The sequence below is a fragment of the Saccopteryx bilineata genome, chromosome 2 (assembly GCF_036850765.1).
Source record: "Saccopteryx bilineata isolate mSacBil1 chromosome 2, mSacBil1_pri_phased_curated, whole genome shotgun sequence".
NCBI classification, from domain to species: Eukaryota; Metazoa; Chordata; class Mammalia; order Chiroptera; family Emballonuridae; genus Saccopteryx; species Saccopteryx bilineata.
The window spans coordinates 372,726,864-372,753,662 of record NC_089491.1 but is presented as its reverse complement, the minus strand read 5'-3'; the positions used below and the strand labels follow the sequence as shown (position 1 = coordinate 372,753,662).

The 26,799-nt window shown below is 43.1% G+C and overlaps 1 protein-coding gene across 6 annotated transcripts in view; it reads right to left on the bottom strand.

The window, feature by feature from the left end:
• Nucleotides 1–18,796, bottom strand: part of LOC136326952 (signal transducer and activator of transcription 5B) — a 73,437-nt gene extending 54,641 nt beyond the window's left edge. For all 6 annotated transcript variants that reach the window (XM_066263602.1, XM_066263601.1, XM_066263603.1 and 3 more), the window contains exon 1: nucleotides 18,580–18,796. The gene's annotated coding sequence lies outside the window, so the exon portion shown is untranslated. The remainder of the gene's footprint in view (nucleotides 1–18,579) is intronic.
• Nucleotides 18,797–26,799: the final 8,003 nt, after the last annotated feature.

The following is a 26,799-nucleotide window of genomic DNA, read 5'->3' as shown; positions in this document are numbered from 1 at the left end:
TTTGCTGTTTGGAACATAGAATATTTTCTCATAGAAACAAAGTTATAAAGAGATGTAAAGTCCCTAGAAAAACCCAAAAACCTCAGTTAAGCTACAATCTTACAAAACCTCGTTGCCCTTTATAATTTTGTTTCTGAAGAAAAAGAGGTTAGAATTTCTAGTCAGGGACATTAGTAACAAAATAATCCCTCCAACCCTGTCTGTTTCTCACCCCAGTGCCGCATAGCACGGACTAGAGAAATTCTACTCCCAAGGAAAGAGAGCGACCTCCAAGGACATGGACAATGCTTCAACCATCCCTTGGTGCAGCAGACTATATCTGTGTGTTTTGGGGTGGCTGTCTGGTGAGAATTTAGGGTGTCATCTTCTATAGGTTAGAGAACCTTCTGTACTCTAATAGAGTAGTAGGCTTCAGTTCCCAGAGGGCAAGAGAACCTATTTGAGACCTGACCTGTGGTGGCGCAGAGGATAAAATGTAGACCTGGAATGCTGAGGTTGCTGGCTCAAAATCCTGGGCTTGCCCAGTCAAGGCGCATACCAGAAGCAACTACTACATGTTAATGCTGCTTGTTCCTCTGCCCAGTTCTTCCTTTCTCCTCTAAAAATAAATAAATAAAATCTTTAAAAAAGAGAGAGGGACCCTATTTGAATTTGTGGTCTTTATAAGCCAGATGTTAAAAGTCGGAGACAGCCTATATATACTGTGTTTCTTGAGAAAGCCTGTAACTGTACTACTGTCCAATATGACAGCCGTTAGTCACATGGGCTACTGGTCACTTGAAATACAGCTAGTGTCACTGAGAAACTGAATTTAAAATTTTTATTTTGTTTTAATTAACTTAAATGTAAACTGGAAAACTGATGCTCGGTTACTGGAAAACTTGCACATATACTTGGGACAAATTGGGTATGCGACTCTATTGACAAAGTAGAGATTTTATGAAATCTGAACACAGCTCATGTATTTCTGGTGACCATTTTGCATCCAAATTGAGATATGCTGTAAGTGTAAATACACACTAGATTTTGAAGGCTTAGCACAAAAAAAAATGTAAAACATCTCAGTAGTTTTTATGTTGATTGCATGTTGAAACATTTTTGATACACTGGATTAAAGAAAAATATTAAAATTTATTTTACTGGTTTCTTTTTACTTTTTTTTAAGGTGGCTACTATGAAATTACATTTATATATATTTGTCCTGGACAATGCTCATCTATAATATTTTACATATTTCCTATATAACTCTTGTTTACAGTTTTCTAGTTCAAATGTCTTATTTGTAACATTTATAACTTTCCTTCTACATCTTGCTTAGAAGGAAAAATTCTTGAAAGCAATCTTAAGCTTTTAAATTAAAACTTAAATATATACATAGTCTTACTGTACTTACTGAAATTACACTATTTTGTGTGTGTGTATTTTTCTGAAGTTGAAAACGGGGAGGCAGTCAGACAGACTCCTACATGCGCCCGACTGGGATCCACCTGGCATGCCCACCAGGGGGCGATGCTCTGCCCATCTGGGGAATCACTCTGCTGCAACCAGAGCCATTTTAGCACCTGAGACAGAGGCCACAGAGCCATCCTCAGCGCCTGGGCCAACTTTGCTCCAATGGAGCCTTGGCTGTAGGAGAGGAAGAGAGAGACAGAGAGGAAGGAGAGGGGGAGGGGTGGAGAAGCAGATGGGCGCTTCTCCTGTGTGCCCTGGCCGGGAATCGAACCCGGGACTCCTGCACGCCAGGCCGATGCTCTACCACTGAGCCAACCGGCCAGGGCCTACACTATTTTGACTTGAAAGTTTACAGAGTATTATTATTTTTAAAAATTCCTGTTCTGGCCCTGGCCAGTCAGCTTAGCAGTAGAGCGTGGCCCAGCATACGGATGTCACGGGTTCATCTGCTTCTCCACCTCTCCCTTTTCTCCTTCTCTCTCTCTCTCTCTGACCCTCCCACAGTGATGGTTTGATTGGTTCGAGCACAATGGCCCCGGGCACTGAAGACGGCTCCATGGAGCCTCCACCTCAGGTGCTAAAAATAGCTCAGTTGTGAGCATGGTTCCAGATGGGAGTTGCCTGGTGGATACTGGTTGGGGCGTATGCAGGAGTCTGTCTCTCTATCTCCCCTCCTCTCACTTGAAAAAGAACAAATTCCTTTTCTGTTACACAATCTCTCTAAAAAAAAAGATATGTTTAAGAAAACCAGATCTAGTGATTCTTTAATGAAACTACTAGTGATTATCTACCATCTGTTCAAAGAATGTGAAATTCATTTTGAGTCATATTAGAAATCTATCCTATTGCATATTTCAAAGGAAGTTTATGCAAATTCTAATCTCTCTGACTTATTCTCTGAAAAATTTTAATAGTCCAAATAAAATCCCTAATAAGACAATGTAGTATATTCAGAAACACACTGACCTATGGAACAGAATAAAAAAGAAGATCTGAACATATATGAGAATAAAGATGGACTTTCATATGGGAAAAAAGAGGGAGCTGGTGGAAAATGGTGGATTTAAAAAAAACCTGACTAGCCATTTGGAATTGATTTAGGTTAAAACTGTTAATACATGTGAAACATTTATCTCAGTGCTTGGCACACAGTCAGTGATCAATAAGTGTAGATTATTGTCATTTTCAGGAAAACAAAGCTATATTCCCCCTTCACTTCTCACACAGAAATAGATTCCCACGCTGGCTGGACAGCTCAGTTGGAGCATTGTCTCGAAGCACAAAGGTTGCTGCTTTGATCCCTGGTCAGGACACATGCAGAAACAGCTTGGTGTCTCTGTCTCTCTCTCTCCCCGCCCTTCTTCGCTTGCTAAAATCAATAAATAAAACGGTAGAGCGTCGGCCTAGCGTGCGGAGGACCCGGGCTCGATTCCCGGCCAGGGCACATAGGAGAAGCACCCATTTGCTTCTCCACCCCTCCGCCGCGCCTTCCTCTCTGTCTCTCTCTTCCCCTCCCGCAGCCAAGGCTCCATTGAAGCAAAGATGGCCCGAGCGCTGGGGATGGCTCTGTGGCCTCTGCCCCAGGCGCTAGAGTGGCTCTGGTCGCAACATGACGACGCCCAGGATGGGCAGAGCATCGCCCCCTGGTGGGCAGAGCGTCGCCCCATGGTGGGCATGCCGGGTGGATCCCGGTCGGGCGCATGCGGGAGTCTGTCTGACTGTCTCTCCCTGTTTCCAGCTTCAGAAAAATGCAAAAAATAAATAAATAAATAAAAATAAATAAATAAATAAAAAAGGAAATAGATCCCCTATGGATTGAGGACAAATGTAAAAAAAAAAAAAGTATAAAATATTCTAAAGAAAATAAAAATGAGCCTGACCAGGCAGTGGCTCAGTGGATAGAGCCTCGGACTGGGATGTGGAGGACCCAGGTTCGAGACCCCGAGGTTGCCAGCTTGAGCACGGGCTCATCTGGTTTGAGCAAAGCTCACCAGCTTGGACCCAAGGTCTCTGGCTCGAGCAAGGGGTTACTCGGTCTGCTGAAGTCCTACGGTCGGGGCACATATGAGAGAGCAATCAATGAACAGCTAGGGTGTTGCAACAAAAAACTGATAATTGATGCTTCTCATCTCTCTCCGTTCCTGTCTGTCTGTCCCTATCTGTCCCTCCCTCTGACTCTCTGTCTCTGTAAAAAAAAAAGAGAGAAATGAAAATTTAATAATTCTTGGGTATGAATGGTATTTCTAAGCATGTCTTAATAGTAAGATCAAAGAAGAAAAGACTGCTGAATTAGACTACATAAAAATTTACATTTTGGCCTGACCTGTGGTGGCGCAGTGGATCAAGCATCGACCTGTAACACTGAAGTCTCTGGTTCAAAATCCTGGGCTTGCCCAGTCAAGGCACATATGGGAAGCAACAATGAGTTGATGCTTCCCACTCCTCCTCACCCCTTTCTCTCCCTTTCTCTCTCCTCTCTTTAAAATCAAGAAATGAAATCTTTTTAAAAATTTATACTTTGGACCTCAAAAAAACAAAAACAGAAGACTACACAAAGTTGAAATCTAAAATATAGAAGAAGAGGAAGAACAAGAAAGAAGAAGAAGGAGGAGGAGGAGGAGAAGGAGGAGGAGGAGGAGGAGGAGGAAGAAGAGGAGGAGGAGGAGGAGGAGGAGGAGGAGGAGGAGGAGGAGGGAGAAGAGGGAGAAAGAAGAATGAAGAAAGAAGGAAGAAGGAAGAAAGAAGAAAGAAGAAAGAAGAAGAAGAGGAAAAAGAAGAAGAAACTGGGAGGTAATATATTAGACAGAAAGATCTTTGGGAAAACTCAAACACCCAGATAGAAAAACAGGCTACTTATATAAAAACATAAATCAGAAAGAGGAAATAAAAATGGGCAATAAACATATGAGGCCCTGTCCAATCTTGCTAGAAATCAAAGAAATACAACTACAAGAGGCTAGCAGACATAAAGGTTGTCAACTCAGTCATGAAGGATGTAGGCAGATGGCCATCCCCTTCACGCACTAGTTGTTGGTGGGCGTATGGCTGGGATAGCCTTTTCGGAGGGCAGTTGACACTATTTATGTACATGACTCAGCAACTCCACTTCTAGAACTTACATTAAGGAGATGGTCTGTTAAATATGAAAAAATCTATTTAGTCTAAGGATCTGCACAATGATGTTGTCTATAAAAGTGAAAAACCAGAAACAACCTAAATATCCATTAATAGATTAACTAAATTATGGTAGGGCTACACAATGGAATACCTTTAAATGTTCAAGGAGATTGATATTGTTTCTGAGGGAGCAAGTCATTCCTGAGCCCCCAAATAATAAGATTAGACTAGAGGTCTGTTTTAACCGCATATTTGGATTATTTATCTCTTCTCCATATTTTCTAACTCCATAACCTGTGTTAACGGGGAGCCGGTTGTTTATATTAGGGATTTGCAACCAGAGTCCATGGACCTCTTGAAGAGTAAGCAGAATTTTATGTGTATATGTATTTTACTGGGAAGAGGATTAATGGTTTCATTGGAGTCTCAAATGTTCCCTAATCCCCAAATGGTTAAGGACCATTGGCATATATAGTTTAATGGATCAAGGTATTGTCTAACTTTGCCTTAAAAAGCAAATGTGATTGTACAGCCCATTCATTCATTAGTCAACAAATATTTACTTAGTACTTATTAAGTCTTACTTTGATTGGTAGCCAAATTACTATAACATTTTGGAATACATTTCTTTACTCTCTTTGGGAGTATTTTAAACATCCCCCTCCCCACCCACCCACACAAACAAAACTTCACAAAGCCCTCTAACTGCTAAAGAGAAAGAAGCAGATTAAAGAGTTTCAGACAAAATTATGTTAACTTTTGAAATGAGTAGTAATTTTTTTGCAGTCTTTTGAATTTTACATACATTTGAACTACTTTAACGGATAACCTTCAGGTTTATGGACTGAAAAAAGATTGTGAGGATAACCAAGTTCTCAAAATTGGATAAAATAACAAAATAACAAGTAACACAAACAAGTAACTAGCTTTAATGAGGGAAGCAATAAATCATTTTATATATCAACTTTAAAAATATGTTGTATAATTGACTGAGGCCATATTATAAAACATATGATGTTAAATTTGAGGTCCCAAATTTACATGATTTATAAAATAGCTCATGGTTTGGTGAAAATGACTCAGATACATAAGAGAAGAAACTAGTCTAACTGGTCACAATAATATCACAGATAAAACAGATTACAGAGAAAATCAGCCACTACAAATAAACTGAAACCAAAGGAAAACATACTTTTGTATTAAATAAAATTATCACATTTTCAGGAGGCAGAGGAGGTAAGAAGTGATAAGCAAAAAAAACCCATAAAATCAACAGAATTTATTAATGAAGGTATATTGGGCACTATATGTTTACTGTTTTATTTTCAATACATGAAAATATTTATCTTCATGAATTTGAACTAACTACTTATGGATTTAGGTTTAAAAAGCATTAAAGATACTATATGGTTTCTTTTATATTTTAGTTGTCTTAAAACTGACTTAAAATTCAGTTAATTTCATTACAATAAATTACAAGGCATAATCTAAGTTAAGGCAGATTTTTACTGAGATGAATTTTACAGAAAATAAGTAGGTCTGCTGGGCTCAAAAATGCGTATTTTTTTTTAAGACTGTAGCTTTATTTGTTGCAAAGTGGTAAAACCTAAATAGTTGTACAGAATTCTTCTAAAACATCAACTTGTAATTTATTTTTATTTTCCTTCTTTAAACTCCTTAAAATGTTAAAATGCATGGAAGGACCTGGATAGTATTATGCTAAGTGAAATAGGCTAGTCAGAGAAAGACAAGTACCATATGATTTCACTTATATGTGTGATCTATTGAACAAAATAAACTAAAAAGCAAACTAGAACCAGAGTCATAGATACTAAGAACAGACTGACAGCTGTCAGAGGGGTTGGGGGTTGGGGGTTTGGGGGACAGGTGAAAAAGATGAAGGGATTAAGCAAAGGAAAAAACTCACAGTCAACACTATGGAGGTTACAAGAGGGAAAGGGGGTGGGGGAGGTACAAGAGGGGAAAGGTGGAATAAATGGTAAAAGAGACTTCACTTGGGAGTGGTTAACACACAATACAATAAACAGATGATGTATTATAGAATTGTACATCTGAAATCTATATAATTTTATTGATCAACGTCACCCCAATAAAGTCTATAAAAAAATTTAAAAACACTAAATCTAGTTACAAAAAAAATAATGTCAATTTAATTAAGTCAGAATACAGATATTGATCAACTTACGACCTATGCAATTTACGACCATTCGACTTTACGACCACAATCACTAGCCATGATTGCTCAGTGTCTGGCAGCGCAAGCGTTGCCCAGCTGGGTGTAGGACAGTGCGGACCAGCTTCCGGCAGCACTACCATCTCCGCATGCACCATTTAAACGTTATCCTAGACTCAGTACAGCAATTTGTGTTTTGTGTCTTGGATATTTTTCATCAAACCCCTCCCAAGATGTCTACCAAGAGGAAATTATCTTTGTCTACGCCTCAGCCTGCCAAGAAGGAAAGAAAGGCCATCGATCTTGACACGAAAATGAGCGTGGGCTCATCCGACTTGAGCATGGGTTCACCAGCTTAAGTGCAGGGGCGCTGGCTTGAGCATGAGATCATAGACATGACCCTATGGTCACTGGTTTGAGCCCAAGGTCACTGGCTTGAGCAAGGGGCCACTTGCTCTGCTATAACCCCCTGGTCAAGGCACATATGAGAAAGCAATCAATGAACAAGTACAAAGGAGGAAAGAAAGTGAATGTGATCGCAAATGTTTATGAGAAAACCAATTCCGGTAACCCCAACTGCTGCCTCAGATGACCGACATCAACGATCCGCAGCCAAGCACCAGCGGCCAATAAAATGTTTCCTACATGTTTATACATTTTGATATGTTTTGTAATTGGAAAAATGTTTCCTATGGTATTTTTTACACCTGTATTTTTGTATGCACCTGTATTTTGTAATTTTGTATGTTTTGCAAATATTAAACCAGTTGTACTGGTAATGCAGTGTTTTACTTAAACCTGATGAATGTAAAAATAGAAACAAAATGGTGTAGAGATGATACAAATGGCATAAAATGAACAAAGAAAATTATGATATATAACAATGAAAGAAAATTATGATAAGATATGACTTAAAGATTTTTATAACATCATTTCACAGTACTGTGCATATAGCCTACTCAACTTACAACCAAATCGTGTTACGACCGGTCTGTTGGACCCAATTGTGGTCGTAAGTCGAGTGCTAGCTATACAAGTATTCTGTATTAACACTGACATATACCCAAGAGAAAGTATCTTTCACTAGAGATTTCCTTTACCAGACATTCACAAATAAATACCATAATAAACATTTAGGGAAGCCATTAAGCACGACTAATGGAATTACAAGGAAAAGAAACTTAGCAATCTTTGTAGGTATCATCATGAAAGAGAAAGTAGTACAAAAACAAATACAGAAAATACATTGAAATAATACAATAGTCAGGGTTGTAAGACGTTAAAATAAATTAATCTAAGTTTTCTTTCAAAAGTCAAACAAACACCTTCAACATGAAAAAAATGGTAGCTTAGCAAAGCATATACACATGTGAAACAATAAAATTTCTTTATCCTATTTAGAAAACAAAATTCTCTATCAGCATATGGAGCATTCCACCAAGTACAGGATATAACTCAATTCTCACAAATTATTTTAACTTTGCAAATGTTGAATACAATGATAATGATTTTAATATAGTTCAACAAATGTCATTTAACCATACCAAATAAGTATACCATGCCAACTATTTAACAAAAGCATCACAAACTAGTCATTTTTCTGCCCCTAGAAAGAAAATACTAATTGAAAACAAAAATGTTTCTTATTCTAAGATAAATCAATACACATGTCATTTTAAAAATTAATTTTCCCTCCAGCTTTATTGTGATATACCTGATATAACACTGTCTAAGTTTAAGATGTATAATGTGATGACTTAATGTATGTATATAGGGTTACCATAACAAGGTTAGTTAACACAGCCATTACATAGTCACAATTTGTGTATGTGTGTGGTAAGAACTTTTAAGACCTCTCTTAGCAAGTTTAAATAATGCAATACAGTATTGTTAATTACAGTTACCATGCTGTATATTACATCCCCAGAACTTACAATTGAAATTTGTACCCTTTGACTACCTTCACCATTCCTCCATGCCTGGCCCCTGGCAACCACCAATCTGATCTGTTTCTATGAGTTTGTTTTTGTTTTTTTAGATCTACATTTAAGTGAGATCATACAATATTTGTCTTTCTCTGTCCGACTTACTTAGCATAATGCCCTCACAGTTCATCCATGCTGCTGCCAATGGCAAGATTTCCTTTTTTTTTTTGGCTGAATAGTACTCCATTATATATAATATAAAGAAGGAATATATGTATCAAATTTTCTTTATCCATTCTGTAAAAGTGATTACTTTTCTTGATTACAAAAGCATTTTAGGCCCTGGCCGGTTGGCTCAGTGGTAGAGCGTCGGCCTGGCGTGCAGAAGTCCTGGGTTCGATTCCCCGCCAGGGCACACAGGAGAGGCACCCATCTGCTTCTCCACCCCTCCCCCTCTCCTTCCTCTCTGTCTCTCTTCCCCTTCTGTAGCCGAGGCTCCATTGGAGCAAAGATGGCCCGGGCGCTGGGGATGGCTCCTTGGCCTCTGCCCCAGGCACTAGAGTGGCTCTGGTCGCAACGGAGTGACGCCCCCTGGTGGGCAGAGCGTTGCCCCTGGTGGGCATGCCGGGTGGATCCCGGTGGGGCGCATGCGGGAGTCTGTCTGACTGTCTCTCCCCGTTTCCAGCTTCAGAAAAAAAATAAAAATAAATAAAAATAAAAAAAATAAAAAGCATTTCAGGCCTGATCAGGCGGTGGCACAGTGGATAGAGCGTTGGATTGGGATGCGGAAGACCCAGGTTCAGAGACCCTGAGGTCGCCAGCTTGAGTGCGGGCTCATCTTTGAGTGCGGGTCCTTACCAGCTTGGACCCAAGGTCCCTGGTTCGAGCAAGGGGTTACTCAGTCTGCTGAAGGCCCACGGTCAAGGCACATATGAGAAAGCAATCAATGAACAACTAAGGTGTCGCAATGAAAAAAACTAATGATTGATGCTTCTCATCTCTCTCCATTCCTGCCTGTCTGTCCCTATCTATCCCTCTCTCTCTCTCTCTCTCTCTCTCTCTCTGTTCCTGTTAAAAAAAGAAAGAAAAAAGGAAAAAGCATTTCAGGTAATAATGAACAGGAGGTGCACAACACACGCATGCGCACACACCCAGAATCTTACAATCCAGAAGAAATCTTTTCTCAATGCCTATTCTTTTTTCCAAATGCAATTGTATGTGATTTTGTTATTTTCTTTTTCATTTAGTAATATATTATAAACTTTACCCAGGTCATTAAATAATTTTTATAACATGATTTAAAATGGCTGATTTTCCATTGTATGGAAACTCCTCAATTTAGTTCAGTAATCTTCTAATGCTGAACATAAGTTGTTTCTAAGTTATTGCTATTTTAAATAACACTATAAGGGATATCCTTATATCCAAATCTTTGAACACACTTCAGATGATGTCATTTAATGAAACTGTTAGGCAAAAGAGTAGGCACATTTTTAAGGCTCTTGATCCACACATCAAACTTCAAAAAAGCACCGATTTACATTTCAACCAATGAGTAATGAAGGCATCCATGTCCTCACATTCCTAAGCAACACTGTTTTTATTTTTTATATATTGCTAGTGTTTGTAAATCTGTTAAATGGAAAAATTGTTATTATTTTTATTTTCATTTCTTGAATTCTAGTGCAATTGAACATAATTTTATGTAATTATTGGACATTTGTATTTCTTCTTTTGTTCATTTTCCCACTGGGAAAATAATCTTTTCTTTATTATTTGTATATAGTCTTTATATATTAGGAATATTAACCCACTAACTTTTGTTCTACCTTAAAAATATTTTTCTTGTTTTGTCATTTACCTTCAGTTTCTGGCATTGTGAGCATAAAGAAGTTTTTAATATTTATGTACATATATCTATATGTATATACATATCTCCATATATTCTTTCATGAGTTGTTCCATAAAAGCCACTGTTTTAAGTGTACTGTTAGAATTACCAATATAACTGGTACATAAGGCTAAATTCTGTTCAAATTCAGATTGTTCATATGTGGCAAATAAAAATTCAAAACCATGAATTTTGACGATGTCACATTCCATGACAAAATTTAAAATGTGTGGGTAAGATAATGTAAGTTATCTTACTTGAGGACCCATTCCTTAAACTTAGGTGCTTTGCTCTGGTGTTGCAAAATCAAAGGCTCATGCTTCATCACCAGCTCAGCATGTTAACTGTAGCCATGTCATTCAGGAAGCCAAATGTTTTCCATTTTGTTTTGATACCTTCAGCAGTTAAAGAGGAAGGCCAATCTCTATTGACTTTACAATGACTTTAGAATTTTTACTTGCTATTTAAACTCATTGTAAGATAAACTCATCTTTAAAATATGCTTAGGATAAGCTTCAGGGTTTCCATTTATCATTACATAATTGAAACAATAACAACAACATAAAAAGAAGGAATGTTTGCATTGCATCTCTATATATTAGAGATCTTCCAGACCTTTTGGAGTGAGGCTGTACAATGTCCAATTCTCACTATAATTCTCCCTCACTTTCTACTAGAAACAGATCACGAATCTTAAAAACATAAGCCCACAGGGCAAACTGACTGTTAAATCCTGGAAAGAGCTGTAGATTTCTGTAGATCTCCAGTTTACTACTTTTCTCAGCCTAAAGGATGACCAAGAAATTTCAGAAACATGAAACAAAGTGAAAAAATAGAAACAGCATTATTTCTGAGAGATCATTTTACCTAACCTATGGATACATGAATGTCTGGAAGAACGTTATATAATAAAGCTGATCAATTCCAATTTTTAGAACTTCAACAGATTAAATGCTCAAGAGTTTCTTTTTATAAATACTACAATGACATCTATGAACGTAGCTTAGTTAAAACACTTCCCCCAGGTTGGATTTTTAAACCCTATTCTTTACAAAAAACAAAGCGATTTGCCAGCTACAGGCTCTGAATTTTAGACAACACAAAATAGTTTTCACAAACTTTCTAACTTACTCTTACCTAAACACTGGAAAACCCCACTGAAAGCTTTTTAAACGCAACAGACATTAAAAAAAAAAGAAAGAAAAGCTTTAATTGTAGGATCTCACTGACATAAACATAAGGAAATTCTGAGTTATAGATACTTCACATTAAGCTTTTTCCACTGACACTGTAACTTTTGTCAACATTCAAAGAAAATTCAACCCTGGTCAAAGGTGACAGTTTGACAATCCTGGAAGCTGAGATCTCTGTTTATTTGAAATGGTTTATACTCTCTGCCCAGGGAATTGAAGTTTTTCTCGTCCCTGACTTGATCTCTCAAATTCAAATCACTATACTTTAGGGCTGTAAATTATATCTGCAAGATTTAACTTCACAACCCACCTCCAAGGAAAAGTGCTGAAAGTAAGCATCAGATATGAAAAGGAATACATTTCTAAGACTCATTTCTAATGACCTTTGTATAGCTCTAAACACAGTAATTCGTTCAGTTGCCTTTACCCTCTGCCCAAATTAAATTCTTGAGTCCTTCTATCTCAGAAATCACAATTAGTGGCTCTCAAAAGCTTTAATAAAGCAAGAATAGGGCCATAAATCCCCTTAAAATAAAGTTGTAAATAAAACAAGCTGGATACTTGTGTCCTCAGTCAATATTTATGTCACGTGCCACACTAGCACAAAAGATCCTTTTGTTTGTAAACAGAGGTCAAGAAGACAGCTCAGAGCTCTTCTCCTAGGATGTATATGGTAATGCTAGTGGAAGAACACAGGACAACTTATACTTAAACATTAAGGCTCTGTTTTAATATAATTTCCACCAGGAACATATACAATTAGTTGGGAAAATACTTATCACCTTCATAAACTTTAAAAAATTCCAAATACATATTAAAATTTTTCTACTAAAATAAAAACAAGAGTCCATTTTGGAACACAAATAAAGAAACAGAAGCCTTAAAGAAGCCAGTCCTCCTGCAAAGCTGCAGTTGCCTGCACTCCTTTGCAGTGCAAGGGTTAGGAATGCAGCCGCTGAAATGGACGGGCCGGGATCTGGATCCAGCCCGTCATGACTAACACTGCGACCTTGGACAAGTTACTTAACTTCTCTGTGGTCATTTCTTCATCTTTCAACTGAGGATAATACCCACCCCTCTGAGGATCATGAGTTCAACATGGCAAGAGCTTATAACAGTGTCTGCCTGGCACTATTAAGTGGACAGTATTAGATATTAAGTTTATTATCCTTGTAATTTTAGGCTTAGGATCATAATCTGACTTACTGTTCAATGGATTTTCTGATTACTTTTTGAAAGGCAACATAATAATGCTTACGTAGATAATCGATAGTATATCTTCCCAGATGAGCCCACGGTAACCAGTGCTAGAACCCGGAGTGGTAAATCATCACTTTTAATACAAATCATGGATGTGGCTGTTACTGATAACTTCGGCTTGATTTCCCATACGCAAAAAAATCCCCTACTGGGGAAAACAAGCAGTATTAGAAAACCCTTGGGTCTGTCCTGTTATCATTGCAGAGTCAAGCCAAATTCACTTTTACTAGCCTTATGGGCACTGAAAATATTAGTCACCAAATTAATCCCAACAAATAACTATAATTGATTGGCTCATTGATGTATTTCCCCTTGTCTTCCCCAACCTTTCTCTAACGAGTCAAAAAGGAAAGTTTTCATATTTTCTGAGAATCTCATTACTGCTCTCAAACCATACTCTATATCTTAGTATAATTAAAAAAATGAGTCAGCACAAGCACTTCCAAAAACTAGCAGTGCATAGAATATGGAGATATTTCTCTTCATAATAGAAATCGGGGAAAATAAAGAGTTAGTCAGAGTACCAAAGGCAAGGAAAGAATAAATAGACAGTGAGTGGAGATTTTGCAAGTTAGCTTCAAAATGCTAAATAAATGTTCTTTATCAATCAATATATGTATTCTTCATCTTAACACTATTATAATACATGGGGATTGATGTAATTATCATGAATAAACCATAAAGAGAAAATATTCAGTATATGACAAATTATAACTTCTCCTTTCTTGAATGCTGAGGGGAGGAATGAGAGGTTAAAATACTCTGTGTTAACCCCATTTGCAAATTGCATAATTATAATAACTGTATTACGTGCTAATATACTGATCCCAAAAGAAAATTTGAATGCCAATTTAATTAGGAGTCTATTTAGTCATGTTACTTCTTAGAATAATGTTAGTTGAAGGCCCAGAAAAGGCCACTTGCTTCAATCACTGAAACAATATGAGTACATGCTCTTTTCAAGAAGGGACTTCTCAAGACTCCATATAATTCATACTCTGACGTTCATACAGACAGTAATCTACCACATGAAATTACTCAGGAGTGTCAAGGAAGAGTTATATGTCTCAGAGTGATTCCTCCAAAGTTCTACCACCATACTCTAAATGTCTCCTCATTCTTATTTAACTCCTCCATGACATTCTGGATGGCCTTCGGGTGAAGTCAGAAAAACTACCATAGACACTGCTTAATACAGGGGTCCCCAAACTACCGCCGTGGGCCGCACATAGCCGCCTGAGGCCATTTATCTGGCCCCCGCCGCACTTCTGGAAAGGGGCACCTCTTTCATTGGTGGTCAGTGAGAGGTTACAAAGCGTGGCATCACTCACGTACAGTACTACTTCCAGTGACGTGGTAAGCATGCCTCACGGCTCTGGAAGTGCGTCATATCACTTGTTACAACTAGCAGTGACAAATATGGAACCAGATGTTGACCATCTCATTAGCCAAAGGCAGGCCTATAGTTCCGATTGAAATACTGGTCAGTTTGTTGATTTAAATTTACTTGTTCTTTATTTTAAATATTGTATTTGTCCCCGTTTTTTTTTTTTACTTTAAAATAAGATATGTGCAGTGTGCATAGGGATTTGTTCATAGTTTTTTTTATAGTCCGGCCCTCCAACGGTCTGAGGGCCAGTGAACTGGCTCCCTGTGTAAAAAGTTTGGGGACCCCTGGCTTAATACATGGAATCCTATCTTATATAAATCTAGTGCAACCCTTCTTTAAGGGCTGGCATCCAAGGCTCCACATAACCTGTTTCAACTCTTAGTGCTGTGCATTTTCTAGATACCTGGGAGGAAACAGATGGCAGCAGTGTTCCCCTCCCTTTTTTGGTTAACTGCATCTCTGTTATTAATATTTCTTCCAAGGCCACTACACCCTGAAGAGAGTTGGGGAAAGATTTGGAAAGTCTTGCCTTCCCAATTGGTATTCAGGCTAAGCTCCGTAAAACTGTCAAGAAGTAGTACAACAGGTCAAAGACAAACCATGTGCCATGTGATGTTTGCTTTGTTTAAAATTACAATGTGACACTACCGAGAAGGTTAATATGTGGACCTAATTTTGAAAATACAAACAGGAAGCACCCCCACCCCAATATTACCATTTTAAAAAAAAGGAAACCAAACCTCAAAGATACCTTCCAAGGAAGTCATGGGTGTGACCAAAACTAACAAAAGTAATGAAACGTCATCTAAAACCCTGAAACCACCAAAAGCGAGGGTCTCATTCAACCAACTAAAAATCTAACACCTGTAAATTACTCCTCACTTTGATTAGTGAAAATCACATAGACTTAGATATATGTAACATCTTCTCTAAACTGGCTTAGATTTTTCAATTGTAAAGAATCATCATTAATAATAATTTTAAAAATACAATGTCAATCCTTAAAATAAGGTCATGCTAATTAAGCATGAATACAATAAAAAAAAACCTTTTTATTACTGTGATACTCACAATTTAAATATAAAAAAACCTGTCTGATCAACAGAAACTAGATTGTTAAATCTGACTTTCTATTCCCAGAAATAAGCACAAAACTCTTGTGTTTCCAACATTGCAGGGGAAAAAATACTTCTGATTTTAGAACAGTTCTATTAACAAAGCTCAGATTTAAAGAAAAGCTTTTTCCTTTAAACACCACATAAAATTGGGGACAGTGACACTTTAGAGCTAACTCTTAAACATTATTTTTATTATGAAGTTCCAGAGTCACACAATTTTGATACTTTACTATGTACTAAAAGTATATTTTTCTAAAGAACTCAGTAACCTGGACTTATCAGATAACTTGAATAAGTTTCAAATACTCTAAACAAATTAATTTTAAAAAGGGAGGTTTTTGCTTCCTTTTGTAGGAATAATGTGGTAATGTATACTCTAGTAGAAAAGAAAAATGTGTCACTGATAATTAGAACATCCAGAAATCTGTAAGTATTTTATGAATACATACCTGTTCATAAAGCACTAGAATAGGTAAGCTTTTTTTGCTTCTACCTTTAAACTGCAATAAAATCTTGAGCATATAATTTACTTATTTATAACACCCTTCCTTTTACGACTATCTGTATTACCTACCTATACCAAAATAAGCCAAATGAACCACCCCATGGACATTCATAAATAGAAACCTAACACACACCACAAATAATTTGAATATAACTTGAAATACACTTAATGTAACTTAAAAGTTGACATAAATACCAAAAGAGCAATAAATGACACCTTTTACTAGTCTTGGTGTGGGTTTTGTATATAGAAACAATATTTTTTTAAATATCAATTGAGAGCAAGAAAACAAAGATGAAATGAGAAGTTGGGGTACAATAGGAAGTGCTGACCAAAATACCGATGTCGTAACACTCCAATGATAGCGCTGTTTTCCCCTTCCATCACATATATCTGAAGTACCCATTTAAGAAACACATCCACCTTAAATTTCTTAATACAGTCTATATTAATATCCTGCTGGCAAAAATGTGAATCCTAAAAAGGCAAGGACTAGTGGGAAGGTGGGATAATTTATTTAGCTGGGTATACAGCAAAGATTTTGTACAGAGTTTAGCTTCAAGTTATGCAATAACCAAACTACTGGTGATAGAAATCAACTTTTTTTTTCCCTGATGTTTTGTGTTTTTAAAGAAAGATCTCTTCATTCCTTCCTTTATGTCTCAACCAGGAGCTTGAAATGTTCATCTTTCAAATGCTACAGAAAACAAGTAATCTACTAGATAATACTTACCTGTCCAAAGGTGTGATACTTTTTTAATGAAACATGACAGGCGTCACAAATTGCCTATAGACATTCAATTTTTCTGAAATTCCACAGCCCCTTTCCCATTTATGCTACCAATTCTAACAGTTGTGATCATCCATGAGATGGAAATTGGTACCAAAACAAACAAAAACATCAAAGCCTTAAAATAAATCTTCAAATGGTACAATCCATTAATAATTATCAGAACCAATCCAATGTTCACAGTGTTACAAATAAAATTAGAAAAACATAAAAGGTACACTAAATATGTCCTCTTCTAAAAACTACAGCAAATGACTATAAACCACATAAACAAATGTACAAGAACAAAAGAACCTAGTGAAAATAGGCAAAGTTCTATTATCTTAATTGAATGATAACAAAATTATTTGAGATAATATACGGTATCAACAGCTGAAAGCTTATTATGGCCTAGGCGACTATCCAACCACTTTGGAAACCTAAGATACAAGCAGATGATAAACACCATTTCGAGACTGAAAAAAAAGACCTATGATCAGTTTAATATTTTGATGACACACTAGCCCTTTCAAAGGGCATTCCCCCCAAATATTCCAAAGACAATTTATGAAATTGTATTTAGGCGAACATCTACTTCACTGTGCTCTGGGAAGAGCAATGATCTGAGTCTTCAGACCGACATTTCAGTCCCTGAACTACTACTACACAGCTCTGTGAATTGGGCAGGCCACCTACTCCACCTATCTGGGTCTCAGTTTCCTCATCTGTACAAAGAATGTAGCATAATCCCTGGCATCCTTTCAAACTCGAACATTCTATGACCCACCTTGAGCACTGTTTGTTTGATACAAAGCTATGACAGGATCACAGAGGACACGAAGGAAAAGAACCGGGCATGGCTCTTTGGGAAGGATTGCTATCTTTCTGCCTTTAAAATTCTTTGTGGTTTCCATTAACCTCATCTTCTTGAAAGCTGGTACTTGTTTTTCTTCTTTGCCTTTTCCATCACTGCTGGCTACAAGTGTTTGCAATCGCCTCTTGCCCCACACAAGTTCTTTCTTCTTTGATCAGCCTGACCATCTTGCCAGATTCCTTTAGCCTCAGACCAGTTTTTGTGACACACGACTCCCCTTCCTCTCCCCTTCCTCCGTCTCTATACCTACACCGACACCAGGAGCACTTTTTTACTCTTTATCCTGGGCTAGGAAAAAAGAACACGCTGCATCCCACTACCACACACACGAGCCGGGGCCTGGCTGGTCTTAATGTGGGGTCCCGCACCCAGAGCCTTATCGAAATGTTCGTACTTGTTGCCTTGACTCCTTATAAGACACTGTTGCCTGAAGCTTCGCTAATACCCCCTACCCCACCGGGCACCCCCGGACTCATCCCACCCCCGGGAATCGCGGGTACCTCTTTTGAAAGGAGGAAAGTAAGGCGACGACGGGGGCTATTCGGAAATGCACCACGAAAGTGAGAGGGGCCGACAGCGCCCCTTTGGCTCTCAGGGGTGGGCGCCGGGGTCCCCCACACCCTCCTCTTCAGACACGCGCGCACGCACCGCCTCTGCGATACACCTTCACCCGCCACGGCCTCGGCGCGATGGCCCTCGCGCGTCCCGGCCCCTCGCCTCCACCGCCCCTCACCCAGCGCGCGGCCACCCCGACCGCCACCCTGCCCGGGAGCGATGGCGGCGCGCGGCCCTGCCGGGCGTCTCGGCGGCCGGGGCGCGGGGCCCCGTCCGGGAGGGTTCCCCGGCCTCTCCCCCGGGGGCTGAGCCCAGGACTGGCCCCGCAGCTCCTACCTCGCTCGGCCCCTTGGGCGCCAGCGGGTGCCTCCGCCCGCCTCTCGTTCGCCCGCTCGCTCCCTCCCTTGGCCGGGCCGACGCCCGGAGTCGCCTGCGCAGGGTCCCGCCTAGGTGACGGCTCCGGCCGCCGACTCTCCTAGCGCCCGGGCCCACGAGGGCGCGCGCGCCGCTCGCGCGCGGAGACCGGCCACGCGCGCCGCCCGCTACCCAGAGCGCGCCCCGCGCCGGCGCGCGCCGCTTCCTGGTTCCGCCTGGAGCGCGCTCGCGAGTCCTGCGGTCCCTCTAACCCTCTCCGCGGCCGCCCTGGAGAAACCCGATCCCCCTCTGCACACCCCGGTGGCTGCACGCTCCGAGGGGCCGGTGCCACGCGTAGCCCCTAGTAGCCAAGGTGGAGTGGCTTCCCCATTTGGCTTTCCAGTCAACTCCCACGGGCCACGAGCACATGCTGCGTGGTTTCGTGTCGACCACCACTAGAAGGGCTCTGGCCAGACTGTTGTGGCGCGTGGATTGCCACCCCCTCCGCCTACCGCCCTCTTCCCTTCCCCCGGGCTGAGGCCCGCGTTCAGGGTCCTGTCCTTCCCAGGCCGAGGTCAGAAGTCCACTGCTGGCCCATCAATAATTATCCCGCGTTTGCTCCCAGGACAGCGTTTCAGTCAGGGCTCCGGCCGCTTACCACCCAGATAGCGGAAAGCCTGGATGGACACAGCAGTTTACAATCATCCAGGCCAACTGGATCCGGCCACTGTTGCAGAGTGAATTTATGGGGACAGAGGCGTCTGAGACCATTTCACTCCCTGGGGAATCTTACTAGCTCCCACCAGTCAGAGTTGCAGGAGGGCCTGACTGTTATCCAAAAAAGGAAGAATAAACAGGATTACTGCTGTAGGATCCAGGGAAAAGAAGTCTCTGAGACCCTTTTCCAGGTAATGGGGAGGCGATGCCGTGTGTGATAAGGCAGCCTGAGTCACCCACTCTCCTCTCCACTAGATGCATCTCTGGAGCTGGCCAACAGTTTCCTTGGCAACCCTCCAAGGGCCAGCACCAAAGCAAGGCATGTCACATCTCCAAAGCCCCAGCTGCAGTGGCAGAAGGAGGAAAAGGACTCCACACATACACACAGAGGTCCTTTCCCTACAGTCTGAAAATCTTCATGTCTAGGGATAACCACGATCAACAAGGCCTCAAGTTCTCCCATAATCCTCCTTTTGGCAGCTCTTCCCAGCAGCCTCCCCTTCACCTCCAGAATAATAAGACCAGTCACAAAGATCCTTGTGTCTATAGCTGATCACAAAGTCCTTCTCCCTGACCCAGGCTCCTGCTTCTATCCCACACTCAGGGCCAAAACCGGGCACAATGCTTTGCACAGAGTAGGTTGGAGGCTGGAGCAGGAGGACAGGCCTGAGCAGGAAGCTGGACGGAAGCACCAGCCCTGAGCTCTCTGGCAACCCCTCTGACAGCCACTGTCTATGATGTTTCGACACCAGGGCACACCGCATCGCTCTTTCTTGTAAGCTTTCATACCTACACGCATACTGTTCCCTCTGCCTGGAATGTCCTCCTGCCCTCTTGATGTCTGCCCTTTGGTGACACTTGCTCCAGGCAGTACGAACCTCGCCCTTCCTGTTCCCCACCACAGGTTAGTGCCTCTATTATGGCACCTCTCTTGTGTTGAAGGACAATTTGTTTACATGTTCCCCCAACGGCAGACACAGTTTCCCATGCCCCCTGAAACGTCCACCCTGTGCCCAGCCCAGAGCAGACACCCAGTAAATATTTGAGGAACAAACTCTGTGCTCTAGGAATAGAAATAGAAACCAGGAGGGCTGTAGAGTAATTAAAAGCACAGACTAAAACCAGGCTCACTGTCAACTCCTTCAGCCATGTGACCTTGAGCAAGTTTTCTGCCTCAATTTCCTCATTGTAATATGGTTATAGTAATAGGACCTGTCTCACCGCCTTTTGGTAAGAAGGGAGTTAATACATAAAAAGTGCTTCCAATGCTGTAAAGCACTAGAGCACTATTAACTATCAATATTATAATTGTTTTTAGTAACAGCTAAGATTTGTACCCCTTTTCCTAGGACTGGTCAGGGCTAGAACTCAGTCCAGCTGTCTCAGCCGCTGTGCTGCAGGTGCCCGTTTGAATGCCTTGGAGGGTGGGGCAGGGAAGGCTCTTTCTTGTCCATCTCCTGTGTGCATAGGCACAAAGGACAGAATGTCCTGGGTCACTACCTCAGCAAAACAAGAATGTTGTCAACCTGAGACAGGAAGGAAGGTTCAATACCTACCTCTCCTTACTTGCCAATTGAGATGAGGTGAGACCCTCTTCTGGGCCTCAGGGATATAATCTAAGTTGAGGGGACACCAGACTGAGATAAGACACATGAAGAATCCTAGAAAGAAAAAAAGTGGACAGGAAGCTGATATCCCAAAAAACCTTTAGAGAACCCACACAGAAAGGTCCCAGAGGCATACCGGCACATGCAGAGATGTCCAGAGGAGGGAGTTGATGTCATCTCCTAGCGAACCTGACCCGGAAGAGAAAGGTTTGAGGGAGAGCCTAGAACTCTGGTGGGCAGCTTTGTTCATACATCACTTACTCTTAACCAGGGCTTGACTCCAGCCCCTCTCCCTTGCTCTCATGGACAATTATGTGGCTGCCACAGAGAACAGGTCCTCCACTTCCCACTCTTCCCCAGCCCTGCCTAGCCACAGGGAGATCATGAAGCCATTTTCTGGAAATGTAATTGAAACCACAACCAGGATCCACTCTACCAGAGATCTACACTCACCTAGCTTCCCTCTCCAGACTGCTCTAGACCCCAGGGATCAGGTTGGCCCTGGGGGACCACTGGCCACACAGTAGCCATGGAAGGACACCTAGGAACTTCCCTTCCTCCATAGGGGCATGATTCTTCCCAACTAAATTAGAACAGGACCCTGGAGCCACAAGGAGGAGGCATCAGATACCCGAGACTGGACAACAGAGACCCAGCTCTCCAGGGCCTCAGACTGGTGGTCTGTCACTGCCAGTGGCTCAGCAGGCACTCTATTGGGGCCAGGGCTTATTTCTGCCAGAGTGTGGGTGGTGAGAATAGCTGAGTTTTACAGTTAGATCTGATTCCAAATCCCAGCTCTGACAACTTATCAGCTATGTGACCTTAATTAAAGTGCTTCACTCCTCTGAGGGCTTCAGTTTCCCTCACGTGTAAGTCATGGGAGCTAAAGTCTAGGATATGTTTGCAAATGCATAGAATCTTTCTGGAAGTACACACAAGACCCTATGGTTGCCCCTGCAGATGGGACCTGGGGGACAGGAATGGAGAGAGACTAACTTTTCACCATATATCCTTTTAACTCTTTTGAATTTTATACCTTATGCAGTACTACCTATTAAAACATTAGGAAAATAAACATTTTTTAAAAGAAAAATGCAGAAAGGTGAGTATGAAAGTAACCAAGCATCGTATGTGGCTTGCAGAAGGTACTCGATGAATGAACTTTTTTTTTTTCCTCTTTTGAACCTCAGCTTAACCCCAGCCAGTTTGGGCCAGAAGGGAGCAGACATGGGGGTGGCAGGGAGGTGGATGTGGATGATGACGTGCAGGTGACTGTGGGTCTTGCCACCTGGAGATTCTCACACGCTGCTCTCCCTCTTATCCCTGTATGTCTCACCTGTCTGGGCTCCCTTCCTGCCTGAGCCAAGGGGGTGGCTCTCTGGAAAGCACCGGCCACCCCTCACCCCACCTCGTGGGACACGGTCACTGTGTCCTCTCTTCACCGAGTCCTGGGGCGATCCTGCATTATCCAGAGAAGGCGGGGCTGACACAGAGGAGGCAGCAGAAAATCACCCCGGGCCACGATCTTGCTGGCTTGCCTGGTGGTTTAAGAACTCAAAGTCAGTCAGCCCAGCACCAGGCAAAGATGCGGCTGCTGCCATGAGCAGAAAAGCAGGTCAGTAAGACACAAGCAGGCAGGGGACAGGGCGGCAGAGGACAGAACCTCCTGGATGCTGTGGGTCAGGATGTCTGAGAGGGAAACAGAGGTCTGCACAAGGGCCAAGGGAATCTCTGAACTGTCAGGGCTTGGGGTAGCCCTGTGCTCTTATAGAGGTCTTCATTAATCCAACAAATATTTATGAAGCCACTATTATGAACCAACCAGTGAGACACACCCCTTTAGTTAGAGCCATACAGAGGCCTGCGATACAGGGAGGCTACAGAGAAGAAAATGCCGAGCTGTACTGGCCAAGGTCTCTGAGCACCTACTATGTGCTGGGCACTGGAGTGAGTCTTCATGGCAATCCCGGGACTGGATTGGTCTTGCTGTTCTCCTTTTAAAAAGGAGCACACTCAGCTCCGAGAGGCAGACTTACATGCCCAGGGTCACACAGCAGAGCCAGGATTTGCACCAGGTCCTCAGGACTCCAGAGCCTTTGTGTTTTTCTCTGTGCCACTCTGATCCTATGAAATATAAGGAGGATGCCACCAAGAGAGGAATGGCATTCCGGGTAGGTAGAATGGAAGAGGCCAAGGCTTGCAGCGAAAAGAAGCCAGTGCATTGGGGGAACTGCGTGGCTGAAGCCCAGAGTGGTGGGGAGGTCCATGCTAGGGTGTGATCGCAGCAGCAAGTGAAGCCCAGGCCGGTAGCCAATGAGGAGTGGATGGGACATTGGCCCATTCTTCATTTTGGCTTTATATTCCCCACTTGCTCCTGGGGCTGGGGAGCCTATTTTTGAGGCTTAGAGTAGGGAAGAGGGCAGGGAAGGTATGGGCAGGTTTATGCAGTAAGAGACCGAGAACAATGAGAAACAAAGCCAGGGAGAAAAGAATCCCTCCAGTCATAACAAAGGAAAGTGGCAGCGTGGTGGGGGACGGCAGCAAAGCAGACGCACAGCCCTCTCCACACTGCCCCCAGAGGGCCTGAGGTCGGAGGCTGGCCTGGTGGAACCACAAGAGCGTTCCTGGTAAGCTGAAAGGAGGAGAAAGTAGCTCAGTGGGAAGAGGGGCCTGGCAGTCTTTGTGGATGAGGATGGGAGCAAGGTCAGACCTAGGCCTGCTCAAGACAGCACCCGGTCTCACTGAGCCGCCAGCTCTGTGCCCATGCCCACCTCTCCTCTCTCTCACCAGGCTCCAGAGCCTACCCCTGCCAAGGGTGGGCTCCTCCCTGCCCTGCTGATAGGGTGGGAACTGTACACTCAGTACGGATGCTGGAGAAGACCTCCCACCCTAGCCCAGGTCCTGCCCGCATCTCTCCCAAGGCAGGTGGTCAGGGCCGCTGGGCAGAGGACGGCAGGATCTCCCCCTCCCACCCACCCTGTCAGTCCCACACCCTTCCTCTCACTCTCTTCCCAGAAATAGAGGACAGTTGCTATGCCTCAGGCGGGATGGCCTTGTGTTCTCTAGGTGACTTCACTGTAAACTGACTTCCCTGAAGAGTGGTAGAGGAAGGGGGACAGAGGCAGGAAGGGGGAACAGGCTTCACCCAGGACCCAGCAGCTCCTTCCCCAGCCCCAAATTCACACAAAATTCCTCACCATATGCATACACACACTCGCCCTCGGTCCTGCCCTGTCTTAATGACAAGAAGAATTGGGGCAGCAATTCTCCGGGGAGGCAGCAAGGTGAAGAGCCTCAGGGAGAGGAAGGGACATTGGTCTTAGAGGGGCAGTGTATGCCGAGGACGAGGCTGTGGTCCCCTTCTAGTCGCCTTGGGGTGGGAGCTGGAGTGGAGGTGGACAATGCCTGCAGAGACGAGGTAGGGGTGAAACTGGACGTTTAAGAGCCCAAGAGCTTCAGCTCTCCCCTCTCTGCTGGCCACAGAGATCCTTCCTGGACCATGTCCATCTTTCATGGGAAGGCTCCTCACCTCCACTACACCTCCCCTCTGGCTCCCGCACAACAGGAACTCTCCTTGGAGAAGAGACTTGCAGCAAAGAAAACAAAGGCATCTCTGTACGGCGGCGTCCCTCCACCCTGCAGGGATGGTTAGGTCAAGGTGACCCCTAATTGTTCTTCCCAGGGATAGAGGCATCATCAGGACCTTCTCTGCTAACCTGGTCTCCAAGGGCGAGGCAGAAATAGGACTTGGGAAAATTCTCCCTTTCCTCCATAGACTCAGATCAACACACAGGTCATACTGCTTCATTCCACAGAGCAGGGACATGGACTGACTTGGAGATGAAGGTGCCACGTGAAGTACCACAGAACAATTATGGACTAGCCCAGTCGAAGGAGACATCTTCACTCTGCAGGTGTGTGCTGGGGTTGGGAGAAGTCAAGAATGGTTGTACTGAGACCCTTCCCAGAGGGCCAGGCAACTTGGGTCCTAGGCCAGCTGTGCACTTACTGGCCAGACAGCTGTGGACAGGTCTCTTTCCTGGACTAATTACAGGGGATGATTCTGGCCCTGTCTACCTTCAAAGCTATTGTGAAGAGGAGTTGAACTAAAGAGAGAAAACATGTTTGTACACAAATGTGCCATGATTCGGTTTAGGATATGTGCATACTGTGCTAACTACAGCTTAGGCCAGGAATCATTATTATTTTAAATAAACTAGGTCAGTATTCTTTGAGGGAATGTTTTCCCGTGAGATATTTTAAATTATTTGATTTTATTTTTATCTGTAAGATTATTTTTTAATCCTTCCTCACTCCTCATGTAATGCTGCGACTTGAAATTGGGGATGAGAGGCAGTTAGGGGAGGCCATCCTGGGAACCCAGCTCAGCCCAGACCCTAGGCAGTTTCTGAATTTCCTGAACCCCACCCCCTAGGCCTCAGTTTTTCTCCTCTATAGTCTGGGCCCCTAAAACCACCAGAGTGCTTTGTGGTAAGAAATAGCAGAGACCAAACCAGAGGACTGAAAGCAAAAAGAAACCCCAAATTTGTCATTTCTGGGTAGTTGTGTTATCCAGAGCCACGACCACAGCCACCTCTGGCCCCAACCCAACGCTGACACCCTTCCCTCTTTTACTCCCTTGGGTGACCTTTGCCCATCCTGGGAAAGCTCCAAAGCTCCTCCCCTTCCCACTGCATCTCTAAGGGAGAACAGAGGCACAAAGAAATGGGGAGAAACCCAGACAGAAGCAAATGGGGAATGAGACAGGACCTAGAGAGAGAGAGAATCGAAAGGATAAGAATCACACTGCGGGAGGAGGACACATGCGATGACGGACACTGTGATTCAGAGCCTCACAGTCTAAGAGGCCAAAGAGAGAGAACCAGAGCTCAGCCAGCGGAACAGCTGCTACCGCTGGACACAAAGTGGGGAGGGGACCCAGGAGGGCTCTGAGGGTACTGGGGCGCATCCTCTTAGGCAAACCCTTCCAGTTTTGTTCACAGGCACCTCAATGTTAGCTTCTTAGGACCCAGGATTACCCATCCCCTAACCAGCCCAGCCCAACCCAGCCAGATGTTCTGTGGGTGGGGCTGCCAGCTAGAGCAGCAGGCCCCCAGAAGACCCTGGGGAGGAGGCTGGAGAGGCAGCTGCTTGGAAGTGGGCAGGCAGGGCTTCCACTCTGGAGCTGGCACCCCCATATCATTTTTTTTCCAATGCCCAGATGTGGGTGCATGGCAAGGGTGGTCCTCTGCCCTCAGATGCAACTCAGAGGACTTGGAAATCCAAGGAATCTGCTCCCACCAACTGACTTACCCACCTGCTCAAAGTTAGACCCTGGAGGGCCCAGGTGCCAAGTCAACCCCACTTTCCATGCGGTAAGGGTTTAGAACTGCCCCCGACAGGGTGCGTGACATTGGCCAAGTCACTTCCCCTCTCCAGCCTCTGTCTCCCCATTTGTAAAATCACCTCTAGGGTTGTTTCCAGCTCTGACACTTAACTCTCATGGCAGGTACTCCCCCAGCTCTGACAACCCATGGCACAGAGCGGGGAGGAAGGGAGGGCAGGGCCTTGTGCTCCCTCCTCCCCAGGGGTCCCCTGTGGAGCATCTAAGGAGCAAGGTTTCCTCAGTCCTCTGCGAACTCCCTTACACTTTTCAATTCCTTTCCTTGTCAACCTGCCAACTAAGGCTGTGGCCACACGTGGAAGTGTATATGTGGGACCTAGACATTCCAGCTTCTGCAGCTTTAAACTTTGGTTTTTCTCTGAAATATAAAGAATGAAAGCAGGGAGGTAGTGAGGGGTAAGGAGGTGGGGAAATGGAGGGGGGAGAGGGGGGAAGAAATGGAGAGAAAAGGGCAGGTCCATGGAGACATTAGGG